Raw genomic sequence first — 22,026 nt, 5'->3', positions numbered from 1 at the left:
AATTAAAATCTATGTGCCAGATCCAAAATTAGCCTGGTATAAAACCAGTGTGTTGGTTACATAGAAATCTACCAAGCACCTTTTTTCTATGGACTACATCAGAGGTGGCAAACACAAGGCCTGTGGGCTGAATCCAGCCCTCCACCTTGTTTTATCCGGCCCTGCACCTTGTTTCTACCCAGTGGCAGCACCAAGCTCCTTACCCCTAGTTAAGAGGTGGTTACATTCACACAGCCCTAAAATTGCATTTGGCCCTTTGAAGGCAAACACAAAGTCCATGTGGCCCGCAGTGAAAATGAGTTTGACACCCCTGGCCTACATGTTCCATGAAGGTACACAGGGGAAATTAGATTGATTTTTGATTCCAACTTAATTATTCAGTTACCAGAAATATTTTAAAAATTAGGAAACCTAAATTGCAACTTCTTAAAGTCTTACCAAAATTACTTTTATTTGCATTTCTTACAGAAACAGTGAGTGATAATCCATGACACTAGGTAATTTGTCCAGACTTGAAAGAAGCTGATACCAGTAAGTGCCTTTTTGAATCATCTTCTGTCACAATTCAATTTCAAGACAGGCCTGCTTAGCAAAATCCAATACTATTCCTTCAGTTACTTTATAAATGGAATTTTCTTCTACTTCTATCTATTTCACCAGGGCTTATGGACCCATTCATACTCTCCATATTTAGAATCAAAGGTTCTTTCTGAAGAGATCTTACTTTTAAGGTAAAACATGGTCCTAGTTCCTGAATTCCCACTTTATTTTCGCTCTTGAATGTGTACCTATAAAATCTGAAGAGATATAATCTCGTTGATTGTGGAATATAACAGCCTGCCTCCCATATACCGGGGGAAGATTCTTGGGGAAGAGAGATGTAAACATCTGTCCAACAAGAGGACCCAACTATGTTGTAAAATTATTCAGAATTATTTTGGGTATGTGTTCTGTGGGGTCCTTGCCTCTTCTTTTAATTTCTTTACCCAGCGAATACTGCTCATTCTAAAATGAGCAGTAGGTGCAGTTAACAAGTGACAGAGAATTAATCCATTTGGTGTTTTACAATCTTCATTAATAACAATAATATCTGTGAAATCTCTTGAGAAGTGCTATGGAATAATTTTTTTCCTCTTCTGTAATAAACATGTGAGCTTGGTAAAACTGTACAGGGCTGTTCAGAGTTGTACTGCGCTCCCATGAGGTCTATCTGATGTTGTAAGGAGAATCTTGGAAGAAGTTTGTCTGTTGAAGTAAGAAGCAAATTCATCTGTGGCTTCATCATAAGCAACCTCTTCATCAGTAGCATCTACTGTGGTTTCATCACACACTCGCTGGTTGTCAACCCTCTTGGGTATAGATTTTGGTGGAGCCTTATCACCTAGAGCCTCTCTCTCTCTCTCTTTTTTAAACTTTCATGGTGGTTTATTGAAACATAAATAACATTAATTGAAAGGCTTCAGGTATGCAAAACTTCATGCAGGCAATGTAAAATGTTATAAACCTGCTTCCCTATTCACCTAAGGTAAAGAGAAAAATATCTTACTAGTGTAAACAGAAAAGGTAATTCCCTCTCTTTTTTTTTCCTTAGCTGCCAACTTTTCCTTCTGCTGCTGCTGTTTCTACCACGTGAACATTAAGTGTTGCCACTGTTCTTGATCTCTAAAATACTGAAGTCTGCAGGAAAGGCAGACACTTTTGGCGACTGGGCCCCACTTTCCATCGCCCCATTCTCAATGATTGCTGCCTTTTGATGTTCTTTGGTAGAGCCTTTGCCTTTTAGGGTTTTCTTTTGGCTGCTGCCAGTCTTCTGTATAGTGGTTGTTCCTTCAAATTACCCTATTTTTTCTTCATTGCACTTATCTCTGAGTAAGTATTTCTTAATTATTTTTTCAACCTCAACATAGAATTTCAGCACCATAAATCAAGTATCTTGTCCATCTCATTCACTTTATAATCCTGATATGTAGGACTGTGCAGGCACATAATAGGTATTTTGGTAATTTTCCAAAGGAATAACAAGTCATTTGGATTTCAAACTTTTCCATGACTGTACACGGCTGTCTAGTTATAGCCCGTATAGCATGCTCTGAACTATTAGAACCACAGTTACCTGACGGTCATCAGAGAAAAATTATTCAGAATTTCTTCACTTCTCATTCTCTTGCACGAGTGAATTCATAAACCAAATCCCTAGAGTCTTCCTGAGAATCTCATTTTCTGGAAACTGTCCCCAGGCTCTTTCATTTTTGACCTCTAAGATTTCTACTGCAGTGAACAAAATCCCCAGACCGATTACTTTCCACTAGCATGGATAATTGAGATTTAACAAGGCACTATTATCTTTCCAGGTGAGCAGGTTACTTCTTTAAGCAATTTAATACATGTTACAGATTTAGAAATGCATGGATTCTTTTAGTCAGTTGGGTATAATTCAAGAAATTAACATTTCAAGGAATAGACTGATATCTAGATGATTAAGAGATGTTTATGTATCTCTCAAAATATTTATTTACCAATACATAGTATCATACTTAGGATATATGGCTTAGAGCTCCATTTATACTATCAGTGGCAATCAATTTATTGGAGTATGTAGTGAATTGGTTTCAGAATGTAATTTCCTTCACTTGCCTTTAAAAAATATCCATGTTTACCAGGATTTCTCAAAAGATATGGAGCCAAACCACCAATATGTCTCTCCTTTTTTGTGTGTGTGTGAGAAATAGAATCTCTTTGAACCCAGAAGTTACAACTAAACTGGCCTACACAAAAAGGTCAGTAACTGTAGCATGCAATTACTTGTTTGTATAAAACATGTCAACATACTCAACTTCCTTTAATTTCATCCCTTGAAGGACTAATATGAAATAATCTCAATTTCCAATCTCATAGAAAACAACTTGAATCACATCTAGTACTAGAACATTCATTTTCTACTGTGTTTTCTTTTATCTCCTTGTTACTGCACTTTTTAGACAGGAATTAAAGCAAAAAACAAACAAACAAACTATGAAATGAAATGTTTTGACAGTGTATTAAATATTCTAGGAGTTTTTATTTAAGAATTAAAAAAATTGGAAACAAGGAATTTGATTCCATTTTCTATGGCTTATAGGATTTCATCCAAAATAATATCTATTTTCCAGAATGAAATGTATGGCTTACAAAGCAGATTTGGATTTTTTTAAAATACAAGATGACCAAACTCTGCTATCCTTTTATGATGGGAAGAAGACAGAGGAGATGATAGGTTATTTACCCTTCACTTCCAAGTAGTGTAATGGTTGTGCTTAGATCATTCCTTGTACTGGATATTTTAATTCTTTGTTTTTGAAAGAGGACTTTCAGAGGAAGGTATTTAGAGTGGAGAAGACTTAGCATTCACTTTTGCATACATTTTTAAACTATGTCAATAAAATAACATGAATTGTTTTAAAAAGGAAAATAATAAAAAAGGGAATACAGGTTGTATAAAAATATGGCAATTAGTCTTTTTAATGTAAATACTTTCTTACAAACCAATAAGAAAATACAAATGTTCAAATTTAAATACACCAATTAAAACTGATAAAAACCTTAAATCAGGAAAAATGGATGAACCATACACCATTAGGAAAATATTAAGTCTAAGGTAATAATCAAAATGAATACAAGTTAATACAATTGTGTGTTATCACTTCAAGTAGTATATTTGCAAAAAATGCTGCAATATCACTGATCAGTCTGGGTAATGAGATAGAGAAAATCTTATTTACTGGTAGTGAGAAGGTTGCTAGAAGAGCAGCAATTCAGAAATATGTATCAAGAATCTTAAAATGTTTATGTTCTTCCCATCTTTTTTGCCAGGATTTTATTTGAAAACAAAGCAAATGAACAAATAAAACAAAATAAAAACAACTCATAGAAACAAGAGGTCAGACTGATGGCTTCCAGAGGGGAGGTGGGTGGGAGAATGGGTAAAAAAGATGAAGAGGAATAGTCAAAAATTTTTGATAAGTTTGAACAGAGATGGATGATTAGACTTAGTGTGGTTATCATGGTGTAAGGTATATAAATGTTGAATCACTATATTGTAGACCTGAAATTCATGTATTATATACCAACTATGCTTAACTAAAGATAAATAAAAATAAATAAAACATTTAAAAAAAACCCTGAATCAGACAAAAGAATAAAGTAATGTAAAATCATTTGAAAAAGATGTTGAATAAGAATATTCATTGCAGCACTAGTCATAATAAAATCTGAATAAATATAAATATCTAGAAATAGGTAATTGACTAGTTAATTTTTATTCTGCACATAGAGCACAATCCATAGAGGAGAATCAAAAGTGTTGATTCCAAATTTACATATTTATAGTTTTATTAATAATTTAATGATGTGGGGAATCGCACAAGGGTAAATAAAAATGTAAATGTGGCATAGCATATACTATATATTAATTTTAAATATATAAAATTTGTATAACTATGTACAAATATGTTTAGAAAAAAGACAAAGTAAATATATTGTGCTAAAATATAGAATTGTTTGATACTTAACATTTAATATATCATGATTCTTTTTTTCCATATTGATAAAGAGAACAAATAGCTGTTAGTCAACAAAATATGTACCCCCCAAATCTCTTTTAATTGATAAGTGTTCACCCCTTCTACCTTTTCCTGCATCCCTTTTGCCAGAAGATTCAGGGTTATTAATGTCTCCATAAATGTCAAGTGTTTGCATCAGTATGTGGATATTCAAAAACACTTTGCTGGAATTATCAAACTGTGGTTATTTAATTATGGTCCCTTTTCCTAACAATCCAATCACTCAGCTCTCCCTGATACAAGGATCCTTGATTTTAATTAGTTCAAATTAAACTGACTAGCACCGTGCAATTAAAAAATATATTGAATTAAACAGAAATTAAGTTCAATTTTCCAAAAGCATTCATCCTGGAGTTAAATTTCAATCTATGTTAATTAAACATTTTAGAATAAGAAAAGCAAAGCTATAGAATTAAAATATTTTAATTCTGAAATTAAGTATGATTAGATCTCTTCTAAAATGTTGTATACAACATATGTATAAATATATATGTGTGTGTGTGTGTGTGTGTTTAAGTTATATAATTTTCACCCTAATTAAGTGATAGATGGAATGTAGCAGCAATTACTGGTAAAAATTTTAAGATAACATCCACTTAAATCGATTGAAAAGTACCTTTTCCAGGCTTTTATTATTGATTTAAAATAAAATTATTCAAAACATCATGGTAATGTGATACACCATTTCCTATGATTTAAAAATTCACTACTCTGAGTATGATTTCTTTGTCAGCATGGTCAGCATCACCTGGGAGCTAGTGAGAGATGCATAATCTGAGGCCTCATCACCAACCTACTGAATCAGAATCTGCAGTTCACAGGATCCCCAGGGGAATCACTTGCCCACTAAACTTTCAAAAATACTGAATGAGAAGAGGCAATAACAATTATAATAAATAAAATTTAAGATCAGTAAAAACATGATAAGCTTTGGTACATGTATTGGTAGAGGAGTAATTAATCTTTCTTTTATTAACTGTAATTCAGATATTCCTTTCAATGGTTCCTCATAGTTTACTGGTCATTTCTTTTAATTTAGGATTTTCCAAGTTGTTACAATATACATCAGAAAGATGATATGTGAATGCAAAAAAAACAAAACAAAACAGGGTAAATTTGAGGATAACAAATTTTGAAGCAGTTTTAAACTTGTTTAGAGCCAGAAAATGGACAAAACAGGTTATAGCTGTGTATACAAATTATGCAAATTCAACAGCTGCAGTTTATGCAAATTAGATGTAAGGCCCTTAAGTGTGTCATTAACCTACATATATTCCTTGGGAATATTCATACATAAACAAGAGCACAATTTCTCCTTTTCCCTTGGTTAATGATTATTGTAGGAGTATTAAATTTGTAACATCTCAATATATTTTATATTCTTGCAGACAAAAAGAATCACATACAGCTTAATGTAATCTACTTTATCAATTCAAATGATGTTAGCTTCTATAGTTCTTCTAATTTCAGAACCACATATAATAATCTAGAAGTTTGAGAGAGTCCTAGAAGCTAAACACCAAATGTATTTTTTATTTAACGAAATATTAAGTTTTTACAAGTCTACTTTAAACTTCAATAATTTATGTAACAAATTAAACATATATATTTATATATACTGAATAAAATACCTAAATATTATGAATAATTATTGTAAAAGGGTATGATGATAAAAAATGAGACATCAATAGATAATCATTAAAAGAAATCTTGAATGTATAAACTCACTAATGACTTAGCAATACATATCTGTTAATCTCTTCATCTGTTGATTGTTTTTTATAAGCCAGGTACTCTACTAGGTACAAGATATAGAAAGACAGAAAGAGGACAGACCCTACCTTTGAGAAGTTTATAGCCTACTGCAGAGAAATAAATTTGTATTTCATTTGATGTTTACCATTTGTTTTTTATTTAATTTATTTTTTATCTTATTTGTATGTATGATCTTTAAGAAAGTATCAGTTCTAAAACATTTATAGGAAAATAGATTACTGCCCACTAGAAAATGGATTTCAAGTGGGAGCTGAGAAAAATCAGTCTGACCTTTAAATTTTGATCTAGAAAATAAAATGATCTTTATAAATGTTCAAAGAGCAAGATTTAAGCTAAATCATGGTAAACCAAATCATGATAGTTAATTTCATTGGTAAAAATGCAAGAAGAAGTCTTTGAAAAGAAACATAAAGGCCAGACAAGGATAAATGATAGTGCTTCCAAACAGCTCCTGATGAGAAGTCTATCAGGCGTGCGTTTGCTGCATTCATCATACATTCTGGGGTTGAAGATGAGAAGGAAAATTTCTGGCCTGACTATTTTTTCCCTTTACGTACTGATCTATAGAGTTAATAGGACATCTACAGGGGACAATGTTCTAAAACTAGTAAATAGAGATTCAATAAAAAGAAGCACTCAGGTGAAATGCCCTAGACAGGGTATTAACCGAAGTGGGGGACTTGGGGGGGTGGTGGGGATTAGGTAGAGAGAAGAAAAGTAAACAAAAACAAATGAAAGAAACCAAGAAAAGAGATAATGAATACCTTTATCACAGTAAATTAATGTAACCATAATGATGCTAGGTTATTTTTTGTGGTGGTTGTTTCCTTGTTTGTTTTTATGACACTACTACGTGATGGCAAAGTCACAGTATGATATATTTTTATAGTGTTAGTGTAAGAAAAATTGCGTCTTCATAATATTAACCAAGTAATTTCACTTTTTATAATCTGTCTAATAATAATTAGAGGTATAAAAGATGTCCATTGGAATACAGGTGGCAAACACAAGGGCCACGTGCTGAATCCAGCCCTCCACCTTGTTTTATCTGGCCCTTGTTTCTACCCAGCACCTTGTTTCTACCCAGCGGCAGTATTGAGCTCCTTGCCCCTAGTTAAGGAGTAGTTACATTTATACAGTCCTAAAATTGCATTTGGCCCTTTGAAGGCAACCTTGAGGCTGATGTGGACCCTGTTGAAAATGAGTTTGACACCCTTGCATTAAAACATCATGTGCAATAGCAAATAGTTTTTAAAATCTAAATGTGTGATATTAAAGATATATAACATATCATTATAAAACTGAAGGATAGACTACCTATACTAAGGAAAAATTATTTCAATCACAAAAAAAGTAAGTTATACTTAAAAATTCTGGAGAAACACAAAATAACATATCCACAATGATTATTTTAATTTCTTTCTTTACATCTTTTTTGGAACTTTTTAAATCTTCTCTCATAAGCACATATTTTTGAAATAGTGTTAGGGACTGAACCATGTCTGCCACAAAATTCGTACGTCAAAGCCTGAACTCCCAAAGCAACTTGTACTTAGGGATATGGCCTTTAAGGTGGTAATTAAGGTTCAAATGTATCATAAGGGTTGAGTCCTAATCCAATAGAACTGGTGTCCTTATTAGAAAGGAAGGAGACATCACACACCATGTTCTTCGTGTGCACAAAGTAAAAGCCACGAGAGAACATAATGAGAAGGCAGATGTAACGACATAAGACCACAGCTTTCTGAAGGCCAGGGAAAGGGGCCTCACCAGAAATGCTAACCTTGCTGGCAGCTTGATTATAAACTTCAGCCTTCAAAATTGTGAGAAAATAAATTTCTATTGTTTAAATCATGTAGCCTGTGGTATTTTTTATGACAATTTGAGCAGATTAATAAATAGTTTAACCAAAATGGTTATAACTATGTATAAACATTGGAATTGTTATATAATCAGCTTAAGTGAAAACAAATCAGCACACATAATAGAGCACATATTTATCATTATGACTCAAACTTAACAAAGTCAAGAGCATACTAGATAATAGAAAACTGTTACTGTATCAGGTAAGTTTTCTATTTCCTCTGTTTTTAAATACAATTTATGTCTTATTAATAATATTGTTTTAAGAAATTGGTGCCAAGGGGTAATCAATACTACAGAAGCTGGCTGCAAGCTATCCTGATATGAATGATGAAACCGCTTATCTGGGAAAGCTCTTTAGTGACAATAGACATGAGTGCTACCCAAGAGAATGAGGCTGAGGCTACCACTTTATATCAGAAACTGGGGAAGACTTCATAGGAAGGTTTTCCCCCACAGGTGGAAAAAATACTTTAGTATAATTTCTGAGAAGCTGAGGTTAGAAACTCATATGTCTAGTAATTAGTAAACCCTGATAAGACAAAGAAGTACATTTAAACATTTTTGAAGTAAATCACCCAAGTTTAAAATTACAGTAGAGTTAAAAGCAAGATTATAACCTTACGAATTTATCTTCTTTTTATTTATTAATTACAATTACTTTAGTCAGTTTTCACATACACATAGCTAGTTTAAATTCTTATAGATACTGTCTCAAATTTTCTTTGTTGAATTCATACAAGCTTAATCAAGCTTAACCAAGTGCTTAAAAAGAAAGCACTTGGAACTTGCTGGCACCAGTAGGAAGCTGTACACATACAGACCAGATACATAGAAAATAAAATGTTATTCAGCCATTAAAAGAAAGAGAGAGAGAGAGAGAGGGAGAGAGAGAGAGAGAGAGAGAGAGAGAGAAAGGGAGAGAGAGAGAGAAAAGAAGAAGAAGAAGAAGGAGGAGGAGGAGGAGGGGGAGGGGGAGGGGGAGGAGGAAGGGAGAGAAAGAAAGAAAGGAAGAAAGAAAGAAAGAAAGAAAGAGAGAAAGAAAGAAAGAAAGAAAGAAAGAAAAAGAAAAAGAAAGAAGAAAGAAGAAAGAAAGGGGGAGGAAGTGAAAGAGACAGAGAAAGGGAGAGAGAGAAAGAAAGAAGGAAATATTACTATTTCCAACATTGGTAGAGCTTGAAGCCATTATGCTAAAAGAAATAAATCAAACAGAGAAAACAAATACTATATGCTCTTACTTACATTTGGAATGTAAAACAAAACAAAACAGCAACAAAAAATGAATGTAAAAAAACACAGAAAAAGAGATCAAATTTGTGGTTACCACTGGTGGGGTCTAGTTAGAGGGAGAGGAGATTGGATAAAGGTGGTTAAAAAGTACAAACTTCCAGGTAGAAGGTAAATAAGTACTAGGAATATAATGTACAATGTAATGACTATACCTAACACTGAAATAGGATATATAAGAAAGTTGCTAAGAATGTAGATACTAAGACATTTCATCACCAGGTAATTTTTTCTTTTCTTTTTATTGTATCTATATGAGATTTGATGAATGTTCACTAAACATATTGTGATAATCATTTCACTATGTATGTAAATCGAACCATCATGCTGTACCTCTTAAACTTATACAGTGATATGTTAATATTTAACATTGGTTTAAATTGAGACCAGATAAAAATCTAAGTGATGTCTAGACAAAAGTTAGCTACTAATCTAAAAAAGAAAAAAAGAACACATCCTTGGAACTATTCAGGAGTGAGATAGTGGATAGATTCAGGCTTTTGGCAGAGTTGCCAGTTTCCTCAGAAAGAAAATTTTCTTACATGAAAAAGTTTCAAGCACCATGCAAGCTGGTCATTTCCAAAAGATGTGAGAGTCACTTGTAGTAGGGCATCTTCAGGTAGAATTCAAAGCTGGTGATTCTTTATCCCCTTATTTCAAGGACTCTAAAAATGTTTTTCAGATTACCACTGTCAGCATCTCTGAGGACCTTGTAACAAAATCAAGTTCTCAGAACCTATGCAGGACTTAAAGAATTGGAAAATCTGAGGGTGAGGCCCAGCATTCTGTGTTTTGTAACAAGCCCTCCAGGGTTTCCTAATGCATGTTCACATTTGAGAAACTGTCTTTGATGAGTTTTCAGGCAGCCAAATCTCTATAGTAAAGGAGTGCGTGGAAAGAATCACAATCCCCAAAGAATCACAATTCCTCCCCCACCCCCCACCTTCTCTACACCACTCCCTTAGTTATGGGTTCCTCCCTTATGTTTGTAAGTACACATTAAAGTATGGATAATTAGCTATAGCTATTTATCACCAAAGATAACCAAATAAGAATAGAAAAGAATAACAACAAATAAAAAGGAAATATCAAAAAAGCAAAGACTTTCAGGCAGCTTAAACTTTGTCAGGTTATCTTGGGGGCAAAGATGAGAAGAAAGTCCAGGATAATCAGAAAACTTCGGTGAAATTGATTATATGTATGTCTATTGATAGACAACAAAAAAACATTTTCTGTGTATTCCAGGTCATATGAAATCTCTCTAGCTATTCCCTGGTCACAGAAGAAACTTCTCTGTAACAGTGGCTACATTTAAAAGTGTGGGGGTGCATTTTCAAGGCTAGTATTGTGTTACAGCTAATGCTCTCAGAACCAAAAGTCCTCTGAAGTGGTTAGCTCAGAAGACAGCAGAAAGCAGGAACAAGCTTTCTAGAGGACTTCATTTAAAACTAATCTTCCAAGTAAGAATAATGGCAGTCTTTCAGTTTCTCTTGAAGAGTCCTCAAACAGAGAGGCTTCTCTCCTTGGGAAAATGGAGAGAAGCAAATCAAAACTAATGCACAATAAGACAGAAAAAAGTGCCCTTAGAAAGGTCAGCTTCAATGCTTACCAGGGGCTTCAATCATAGCACAGCAATTCTTTTGGATCCATGTGAATGTTTTTTTCTGTCTTTTTCACATACACACTCTCTCTTTTTTTCTCTTTGTCTCTAATAGTAGGAAGGTCATCATTCCTGTCTTTTACTATTTTTTAAACCCCATAGCAACTACTGTGACAACAGGAAGCCTCATAGTCTTGTGCATATACTGTGTTCTAGCCTTTTTTCCAACCCATCCCAGTTATTTGAACCTGAGAGGGAGTATAAGAAAGAAAACAAACCCTTTGAATACAGTTTGATAAATTATTTACCTCTTAACACAAGTTTTACACAAAAGGAAAAACAGACCAATTTTTTATTATTCTGACTTAGACTTTACTTAAAAGAAATGGTCAGAAATTCCACTAGGGGTAAGCTATAGAAATAATAAAGCATTGAGGCAAAAGACTTGATACAATAGAGAATGTCATGTGCACACACATATACACACATATAAACAACAAAGAGAAACCCACCAGCATTTGGTTAGGGAGAGACTTGACCTCAGGGATCTGTGGATACGTGCGTTCATCCTCTAAAACCTGGCTAGACTCTGAGAAAGCTAGACAAGCGATGTTTAATGAGCTATAGTATTAAGCAAAGTTGCACAAGTCACCATTTTTATTTTAAGACAGAGCTTACATAAGCACTTTCATTCAACAAACTTGTGGATTTTGTCTGTAACCACATATGAACCAAGCAGGAGAAAGCAATTGCATTTAATTGCTGAAGTTATTGGGTAGGTTCAGGTAAAATAGTCTATGTCCCTTAAAGCTCCCGAAGTGCTTTCATATTTTATCTTCCCTTAAGACTCATACATATTGTCCAATTTGATGAATAGGCTATTCATTTCCTTTCCCTCAGGGGGTTGCTATACTTTCTATCCTTCCCTTAATTTTTTAGCTTTATTCTATCACTCACTCTTTCCCCCAGGTTACTAAATATAAAGTAAATGGTTGAACTACAAGATTCTGAGAGCAGTCTTTTTGGATAAAAATGTGAGTTCAGTGAATTGGCAGGCAAGTCTGACATTAAACCCCTGGCCCGTGGGAGCCAGAGAATTGAGAAAATATAGTTCTTCGTATTTTCCCTATTTCAAGTTCAATTCACAATGACAAGAAGATTAAACAAGAATTCCAGTCTTTAGTTGAAAACATGCCCCATTTTCCTCTTCCATGGTAAGTCCCATCAAAATGAAAGAAGTTAATTTGTTAAACTTCTGTGGATTCTAAATTGGCATATTTTCAAAAATTATTTGCATGGCTAGTTATTCTATTCACACACACACACACACACACAAAGACAGTAATCTACCAGCCAGGAAACAGTGAAAGAGAGAAGAATTTGGGAATAATATAACTTTTTTTAAGATTTTATTTATTTATTTTTAGAGAGGGAAGGGAAGGAGATAGAGAGAGAGAAAAAAACATCAATGTGCGGTTCCTGGGGGTCATGGCCTGCAACCCAGGAATGTACCCTGGCTGGGAATCAAACCTGGGACACTTTGGTTCCCAGCCCACGCTCAATCCACTGAGCTATGCCAGCCAGGGACAGAATAATATAACGTTTTGATCTCCTTGAGAAGCTTACCCCAGTGTTTCAGTGAAGTTTGTCATAAATAATCTAATAAATGTCAAATTAAATGTCTCAGGATATAAGGAACTTTGAAATAAGAGTGTATGCACTGTGTCAAAGACATATTTCAAAAGTGAGTTTCTTGAGTTTCCACAAACCTGTGCCACATTCTCTTGCTGAAGAGTCATTAAAGAGTCTTGACCTGTACTTTAGCTTTCAGTGGCTTGTTGTGTAGATCTGTGTTGCTTTTGTTGTTTTGTTTCAGAAATCATCCCTTTGTATTTATACTTGGATTTAAGTGGTGGAGATTTTTTAGGCAGATCTTTTCATGTTTGAGCTTTCTTTTTTTTGTATTTTCTAATAGAAAATCTCTTTATCCTTCATACAACTGACACGTGCAACTTAGAATTTCATTTTGCTTGCCATTAAAAAATTAGTGTTTTCAATATAAGCTTTAAAGGGAATTTCTCTTCCTTATTTAATTAATTTGGAATAGGGCATATTTTATTTAGACAATTCACTTTTCACAAATAAGAAATTAAATTATTACTTCTTAATCAACAAATGGACACCAGTTTGCTTCCATTAAACACTATGATTGATCATGATGCTGCTTGGTCAGGCATCCCCATCAAAAGAAACAATCACATTGATGTCATGTATTTCATAGGAAAATGCTACCTGCACAATATTTTATTTCAACTGAAAATTGACCAAGATTTCTATTTGTTTGACTGAATTAATAATTATACAAATAATTATCAGAGTTATAGCACTTATCACTGTACCAGTGTACTTAATGATAGATATAGATAAATACTATATATAGATACAACTGGTTATATGTTATATAACTAATTTTACCCCAAATGCTAGGAGATAGAAACTTATTATCCCCATTTTCTGGTGGGAAAATGATGAGAGATTGCACAAATGAGAGACTACCACCATCTGCAATCCAAGGTCACACAGCTGTTCACAGGTCGAGATGAGATTCAAAACCCAGAGAGTCTTATTCCAGAACTCCCATTTTAACCATTTTGTTTGTCTTAGGTAATTCATATCTCACATGATAGGAAATTAGGCTTGGCATGGAATATAGGCAGAGCAACTCTTCTTTAAAGTTTATAAACTGAAAGCTAACACAGGGGTATCTGCCTAAGATCCACTATGTAAACCAACTCTGTAATGCTAAGTGAAATTCCCACCATTAACAACACTGCTATTTCTTGAAGTAAAGATACTGTCTTTCAAAGCCCTCTGTAAAAATCGGCGTGCTTTCTCTGAGAGGTAACAGAGAAATAAAATTATTAGAGATTGCATCTGAGATTCCGTAGTTCTTACCAGGCAGATAACAGTACTTTCAAGACGGCATTAGTTTGGATCAGAGGTCAAAGGTAGGGGTGAAACTTGGTACATTAACTCTGGAAGTCAGGCTCCATGGGGAATGAATACCCACAGTAGATGGCTTTGGATGGTTAGGATAATGAGACTCCGGACTGACTGAAAAGAGAGATGGTGCTGAGGGAACCATGAAGATCACTGCCACCTTGTACATTCAATCCTGATGACAATGATAATGCTGGTCAAACTACAAAGTTAAAATAGATTTTTTTTTACATAGCTCTGTAGTAGGCATTTTTTAAACAATGAACTTTCAATTGGAGTCACATTTTGCATCTGCTATGCCACTGTCTTTCAGACTGTCAATTGTCATAATATGCTGTAAAGGTGGTCCTTCTTAAAGGGGGTTATTGGGGCAGGGACTGTTAGAGCAAGATGAAAATCATCTAGTTATTTTCCTTTAATAAACAGAGAATCTAATAACAAGAAAGGTTTAGTAATAAGTTCCAAGTCATTCAGACATTTAGTGGCAAAATGCTGGACACGAATTATCCAATTTCTCTCTATTGAAGACCACTTGCAGAGAAGGAGTTGGCATGACATATTATACAGTATGTAATTAGAGTCAAAAGGAAAAAAAAAGGTAGTTCAGTCCTTAAATATTAAATTGAGTCAGCTGGTGATTTCTAATTGGTTCTGACTTTCCCCATCCTTCAATTTCAGAGTTTTACTTAACAGAAAAGCAGTTACTTTTTTTCCTTTTATTCTCTACAAGAGCTATGTGCATATATACATATGCTTCTTTTGTGTTTGCTTCTTTGCATTTTCTTATGTGCCTCTTTTATTCAGTTTTCCCAAAATCCTTTTATGCTAATTTCAAACCCTCATTTCTCTAAATCTGTCAAGTAAATATATGCATAAGCATCACTATTCTTACGTCTCCAATGGTCAAATCAGAGATAATGGAACACTATATTCCTTCAAGCTGAGACTTGAGAAATATACTTAGGTCTCAAAATGGCATGCTGCCCAAGAGTATTTAATAATTGTGAACTAATTTTGATCTACTAAAAGTGATAGCTTAAGCCATTCCACTAACACATAGACTTCTGGGTATTACTCAGTGTCATAACTGACTTCCACAGCTATAAATACAGAGACTTTTTTTTTATTGCTAGAAATGCATTTTTCTAAAGATTTTTTATTTATTTATTTTTAGAGAGGGAAGAGAGGGAGAAAGAGAGAGAGAGAAACATCAATGTGTGGTTGCTGGGGGCTGTGGCCTGCAACCCAGGCATGTGCCCTGACTGGGAATCGAACCTGCGACACTTTGGTTCACAGCCCACGCTCAATCCACTGAGTTACGCCAGCCAGGTGTAGAAATGCATTTTGTCTTTCTCTGAACATATTTTCTTTCAAAGTATGTTTGAAAGCTTTTAGTCTAATGCCATTATTTGAAGAAACACCCCGCTTCCTCAGTCTCTTCAAAATGAATGCAAAGCCCAACAGAAGATGCAGTTAGATGCTACCTCCCTATGGGTGGTTGGAAGAGGTCAGTGAGGGATATTGAACTTGAGACCCCTATTGATATGTATTCAAGTATGGAGATCAGTAGCCTGTTAATAAGGTAGACACTTTATTTATCATAATGTTTTTCAGTCTTTAAAAATTATAAATGCAAAAAAAGCCCTCAGCTTCTCCAGCTAGTTGTTAACAGCTAAGAGGAAGCTAAACTACAGGTCACTCATGCTTAATTATAAACAGAATTTAACAATAAGTAATGGATTGAGCCATTGAACTGACTTCTAGTCTTCTATTATTATCCTAAAACACTTTGTTAAAAATAACAAAACTATGAATGAAAAAGGGCCACATACTAACCTGGTAAGCTCAGGGGAGGCCTACATGGTGGCCTTGAAAACTCAGAGACCTAAAGTAATCACAAAGGGTGGTCTGAAATTAAAACATTTTAACTCTAGGTGCTTATGGCAGTTCCTGTCCTAGGCTAGAATCTCCCCTAACAAAGGTCAAATAACTAAACTTGTCTGTTGTCTTTATGCACTAGGATTACATACCTGATAAACATACTTTGTAAAAACAAAGTAATTTGCCTTTTTCCTGACCCCTCAAAGCAGGGGCAGAGCACCAGAGCAGAGGCCACAAATCTTCTCATTGCCGTTGTTATCATGTTAACTGTTAACTAGCCTGTACCCACCTGTATAAAATAAGTATGTGTCTATCATTTTAATTTTTATCCAACCCCAGAAGTTTCCTTGTTTTGCTTTCCTCCACCTCCCTAATCTATCACCAACAGATTTCATGTAATCCACTCATGTCTTCTCTTTTGGTTGTAACATATAAAGCAGGGTGCAGAACCACCATTTTCTAGAGCATTTTCTCAATTTGATGTTTTGCTTCCTGGAAATTGTTGTCAGTTTGGCTCATAAAATAAGGAAGACTATTCATCATTACAAAGTAGGAAAGGATCAGAGGACAAGGTGACTACCTAAGGACATTTATGGAATAAGAGAGTGTGGCACAGGTTTGTGGAAACTCAAGATCAGGCATTTCTTTTAGGTTTCTTGTCACTGTACTTAGCCTTTGTCTCTGCTGATTCCCCCAAACACGGTCTGCTCAGATGATCAGCCAAAGAGTGTTTAATTTCAAGACTTTAGGAATGGTTGGAGAGGTTAGGGGTTGGGGGGACTGTGCACAAAAGAAAAAGGACTCATGAATATGGACAACAGTGTGGTGATTGTAGGGAGGATATAAGGGACTAAATGGTAATGAGAAAAATACAATAAATTTTAGAAAGTAAAGCTCTGGTTTGTATTAAAGTCTTAAAAAATCTACATTCTATAGGGTTAAATGTATTTTGCTGGGTACATGGAATGCTAAGGCAAGATAATGGGCTATGAGTGTGTACTCACTCAAGTAGAAACAGAACATTGAAAAACAAAGCAAAGCAAGTGGAAGTAGCTTAAGCTTTGTTGTTTTAAATCAAAGCAGCAAAATGAAAAAAACCGATATCAGTTTTTATGTCCAGAACTCCAAGCCTTTTGCTATTCTCAGAAATGTGTTTATGGACACAGTAGTAACAAACTATGAAAAATGAGATTATGATAGGTGACATTATTTCAATTTTAGCATATGTCTTTTTGTCTTACTACATTTGGCTGACATGGTAATTAAAATCATATTTTTAAAGTATAATAAGAATATTTGTTCATGAGTGTAAAAGAATAGCTCAAAAAGATACCTGGAATAGTAAAGCATAGATTTTTCTTCAGAAGAAATGAAAGGCACCCAGCTTTTTATAATGTGGAAATCTGGGAAAATAGGATCCCTTCAAATATTAACATATTTAAAACATTTTGACATTAATTCACTCAACCCCTGCCACCAGGTGGTAACTGTTCATATAGAAAATGTCCTTGATACTACAACAAGAATCTTTCCAGGGAGATCCAAGAAAGAGACCCGGCCATTTCTCTGCAGCTACAGTGCCTCAAGTCCATTCATAAAATCTCTCAATAAAGGGGAATATAACCCATCCTACTCACACTGCATCATTAGGTCATATTTTTTTCTAATTCTCCAATTCTTTTAAAATAAGCCAGATTCTAATGGAATAAAAATGTTAAGGAAGAAACTACAACTTGGTTTGTGCTAGTTTTACAATACCTAAATGATAATCATAATTATCTGTGCTCTGCTGAAAACCATAAAGACAAGTAGGAGTCTTTGTCCATAACTCTTATATGGGAAAAACGTAAAATACATTTCAATGAACGAGAAAAAGATTACTGCATATTCTGCCTAGCACATACCAGAAGGTTATCTCAATGTTTCATTGCCCTTTGGTATCTATTTCACAGCCCTGTAAATTGTAGAAAATTAATAATTAATGCAAATTGTTCTTGTCCACATACATTCAAATTAGTTCTGTGGAATGCAGTTGAGTTTTGTCCTGCAGAAGGACCTATTTTGCATATATTTGTGTATTCAATTCAGCATTCCTTATATGCCTATATATATATGTGTGTGTGTGTGTGTGGTTCTTTTGAGTTTACCTTGAGCCAGTTGTAATATCTCACTAGTTCTTTCATTCACTAACAAATCAATTAAGTAAAACCTTTGACATTTGCTCACTGTTTATCAGTGGAAGAATCAAGACAATACATTTTTAAAAATTAACACTCCCTTTTAACTAAATACTAGCAACAGAGAAATCATAGTCTCAAGAAGTGAAAATATATATACTTGAGTGAATGGCACTTACTCTAATACAGATGGAATGATAGAAAAAGAAGGAATCCAAAAAGGGCTAATTGCTCTTCTTAATTAGGAAATTGTCCTTTTAAATATCCTAAAAACTCTTATGTAAAACCAATACAAATATTTTGAGCAATATATAATCTAGATATATTTATTAACATTTCATCAAGTTGTCATATTTGTTGCTTCATTTGCAATCTAAGGTTGATAGCTTAATTCCAAATGTTTAGCTCTTAGGTAATAAAATGCTAATGTTATATATTAATGTTTTTTTTTTATTTCAAAAGACTTGTTTTCACTGAAAGAACAGTTTAAAGGTAAAATATGAATATAGAAAATAAGTTTTATTCTCCTAATTCTACAAAAATTAAATCTGACATTATTTAAAGCATATTGGCAAGAGACAGTCTACATATTCTTGCTAATGCAAGACCTTAAAGTTCAGAACATAGAAAACTTCATGCCATGCAGAATTTTTACTAGCAGGCTACTGTTTTGTGTATGTTTGTCCCAAGGCCCCAAATAGGCTGTATGATCCCTGAAGAGCAAAGGAAATAGCTTTTTTATAACATATACAACCCTGAACATAGTAAATGATCAATACTACCTGATTGTTTAACTGATTAGTAGTATTAGTGTTGACAAAGTAATTATGGATTTATAAAGAATAATATGCACCCTGGCTGATGTGGCTCAGTGGACTGAGTGCCACTGGCCTGTGAACCAAAGGGTCATTGTTTTAATTCCCATTCTAGAACACATGCCTGGGTTGAGGACTAGGTCCTCAGTAGGGGACGTGTGACAGGCAACCACACACTGATGTTTCTCTCCTTCTTTCTTCCTCCCTTCCCCTCTTTAAAAAAAATAAATAAATGAAAACTTAAAAGAAATAAAGAAGACTGCCTGCATTTTGGGAATCAAAAAGAAGAGGGGGTTAGAAGGTTAGGGGGTGGAGGGACTGAGCAAAAAAGAGAAAGGACTAATGGACATGGACAACAGTGTGGTGATTGTGGTGGGGAGGGTGATATGGGGGACTAAATGGTAATGGAAAAAATACATTAATGTTTTTTAAAGACCAGATTTTGAACCTTGTCTGGCACTTAATAAGTCTGTGACTCAAGCAGATCATTTAATCTCTTTAAGTGGTACCTATTTTAGAAAAGTGCCAGGGAGATTAAATGTCATGGGGTACATGATGTTCCTGATTAAATGAGATGTCATACATGCCTGGAGAAGAGTCATCCAAATCGATTATAACTAATAATAGATTATAACAGCTTACATGCATTGGCTGTTTATTATGTGCCAGATATCATCCACATTACAGTTATTATTATGTATCATATTTTTATTATCATCATTATCTATTTTTAAGGTGCTATGAAGTATCTACCTGTGTTGTTTCTGCCATGGGCTACTGTACACAGTAATTGTTACCTCTGAAACCAAGAGTGGGATTAAAAATGTTCAGAAAATTTTATCTGGAGTGATAAGTGGAATGAGGGAAGGGTTAGATTGCTATCTAACAACAGACCTGAGGGACTAAAACTAACTAAAAACCTTTGGAGTAGCGGAGGCCAAAAGAGGACATGATCGCCCTCTGTATGATCACAAATTCTGCAGATAGGGTGAACATGGATTTGTTCATTAATTCCTGTACAGCTAGGATGAGGGACACATTTGGCATGTGGGCAAGGTATTTTAAAAATGAATAAAGAATATCCAACTTCAGAGAGTAGATAGAGAAGCTACTAAATATGTTATGCCAAGATATGGAGAGGTAGGAAACAAGAATAGAACAAAAAGAGTCTGGTCATATTTATAAAATTTGAAGGAAGCAGTGCTTTTGAAAAACAGGTAAGGATGGGTTCAGGAAGATGACTAGAGCATTCTATAATCTCACTAGGCTATTATTGTGACAAAATGTTTGACTACAGAGACTGAAGAATTGATATCCAAAATATGGAAGTTACTTTTATAACTTAATTGTTTTCTAAAAAATATTCAAAATTGCCAGTGAATAAAATTTTAATCTATTAATAGAGTATATATGAAAAATTAAATATATGCAGATTTATGTATGATATCATATAGATAGATTACACATTCAACTAAATAGTTACTATATGAAATAATAAGTAAGCTGAATACAAATTAGTTGCCATAGATTTAGAGATGGACTTATTTTCAGAAACTGAGTAGCATTGAGAGAGTTGGGAACTATTATGTTTTCCTTCTGCATTTAAGTTTGCTGTTATCTTTGTTCTTTTTTTTACTTTTATATTGTTAATCATCTTTCAAACAATTTCAGCTTTAGTAAGTTTGCTGTTATTGATATAATCTTTTTAATAAGAATAGGTGATTAGCCCTGGCTGGCGTAGCTCAGTGGATTGAGCGCAGACTGCAAACCAAAGCACCATAGTTTCGATTCCCAATCAGGGCACATGTCTGGGTTGCAGCCCACGGCCCCCAGCAACCGCACAATGATGTTTCTCTCTCTCTCTCTTTCTCCCTCCCTTCTCTCTCTAAAAATAAAAATAAATGAAATCTTAAAAAAAAGAATAGGTGATTAAAATGTATAATTTGATTTACTCATATCCATTTTCCATACATGAGATTAAAGATGATCTTTCAATTCTTAGTCTTAATAAAAGAAGTTTGTGATCTAGGCATGTTTACACACTATTGTGGAGACTGAAAATTCTGAGACAGGGTCAGGCAAGCACCTGATATGCTCCTGAAATCTTTGCTTTCTATATAGTCCCATCTGTACACAACACTCCACCTTCTAGACACAGTGCATCTGCTGGTCTCACTCCTCAGAAACAGCCAGAGAGCAGTTGAACTGATGGGAATAGGGCTTCACAAGCGTAGTGGAAACCAGCTATATTTACTCAGGATTCTGTGGTTAGTCACAATCACTTCCTATCTCAGAACACCAAAGCGCTGATTCCATTTTCCACCACAGTGTGTGTAATATGTCTCAAAACAAATTTATAGTATGAGCATGAACTACAAAATGTAATGGGGCAGAAAATGCAGACATATTATTTTTCCTCCTACACAGTTGGAATTTCTTCTTTGCTCCAGCAGCCTTTGAGAGTAGGAATGACAGCCACGTTTTTTGTTTCTTCTTTTCTTCTGTAGCATAGAAAAACAATACAGAGTGAGACAGTGCTCTATTTAGATCAACAACCATGTCATCATTTGTACAAAGGAATGCTTTCACTGTTTAATATTTGGAAATAAATTACCAAGCCAAGTCTCATAAGGTAAAACTCCCTAAGATTAGCTGTGAGAGAGCAGAGAGGTGGAGGAAAAGATTTTGTGCCCTGTATCTGTCACTGTACCTCAATCTCCTGGAATCTCCAGGCTCCAGTTGCTACTTGGCTACTTGTATTTTCTCATTTAACCTAAGAAAAAAACCTGTGCTGTGGAAATTATTCACATTTTACTAAAGAGAATACTGAAGTTTACAGAGGTTATGTAATATGCTTACAGCCAAATGACTCAACCGAGATTTGTATCTAGGGTTCTCACATGTCAAACAAACTGATTGGATTAGTTTGTTTCTGTGAATCCTTTTAATTGTAAAATCCCTTGATTGCATGAAACACTTTTCTAGTATACGTTTATCTCTGAGCCAGAGTTGGTTTTCTTGTCTTTGCT

The 22,026-nt window shown here is 34.4% G+C and overlaps 1 protein-coding gene and 1 pseudogene across 1 annotated transcript in view; both read right to left on the bottom strand.

The window, feature by feature from the left end:
• LRP1B (LDL receptor related protein 1B) overlaps window positions 1-22,026 on the bottom strand; it is a 1,792,671-nt gene that overhangs the window by 1,429,366 nt on the left and 341,279 nt on the right. The gene's annotated exons all lie outside the window — the stretch shown is intronic.
• LOC114494028 lies at window positions 311-19,948 on the bottom strand (annotated as a pseudogene).

Source organism: Phyllostomus discolor, chromosome 4 (genome assembly GCF_004126475.2).
Source record: "Phyllostomus discolor isolate MPI-MPIP mPhyDis1 chromosome 4, mPhyDis1.pri.v3, whole genome shotgun sequence".
In the NCBI taxonomy this organism is placed as follows: Eukaryota; Metazoa; Chordata; class Mammalia; order Chiroptera; family Phyllostomidae; genus Phyllostomus; species Phyllostomus discolor.
This window is presented reverse-complemented; position numbering and strand designations above follow the sequence as displayed.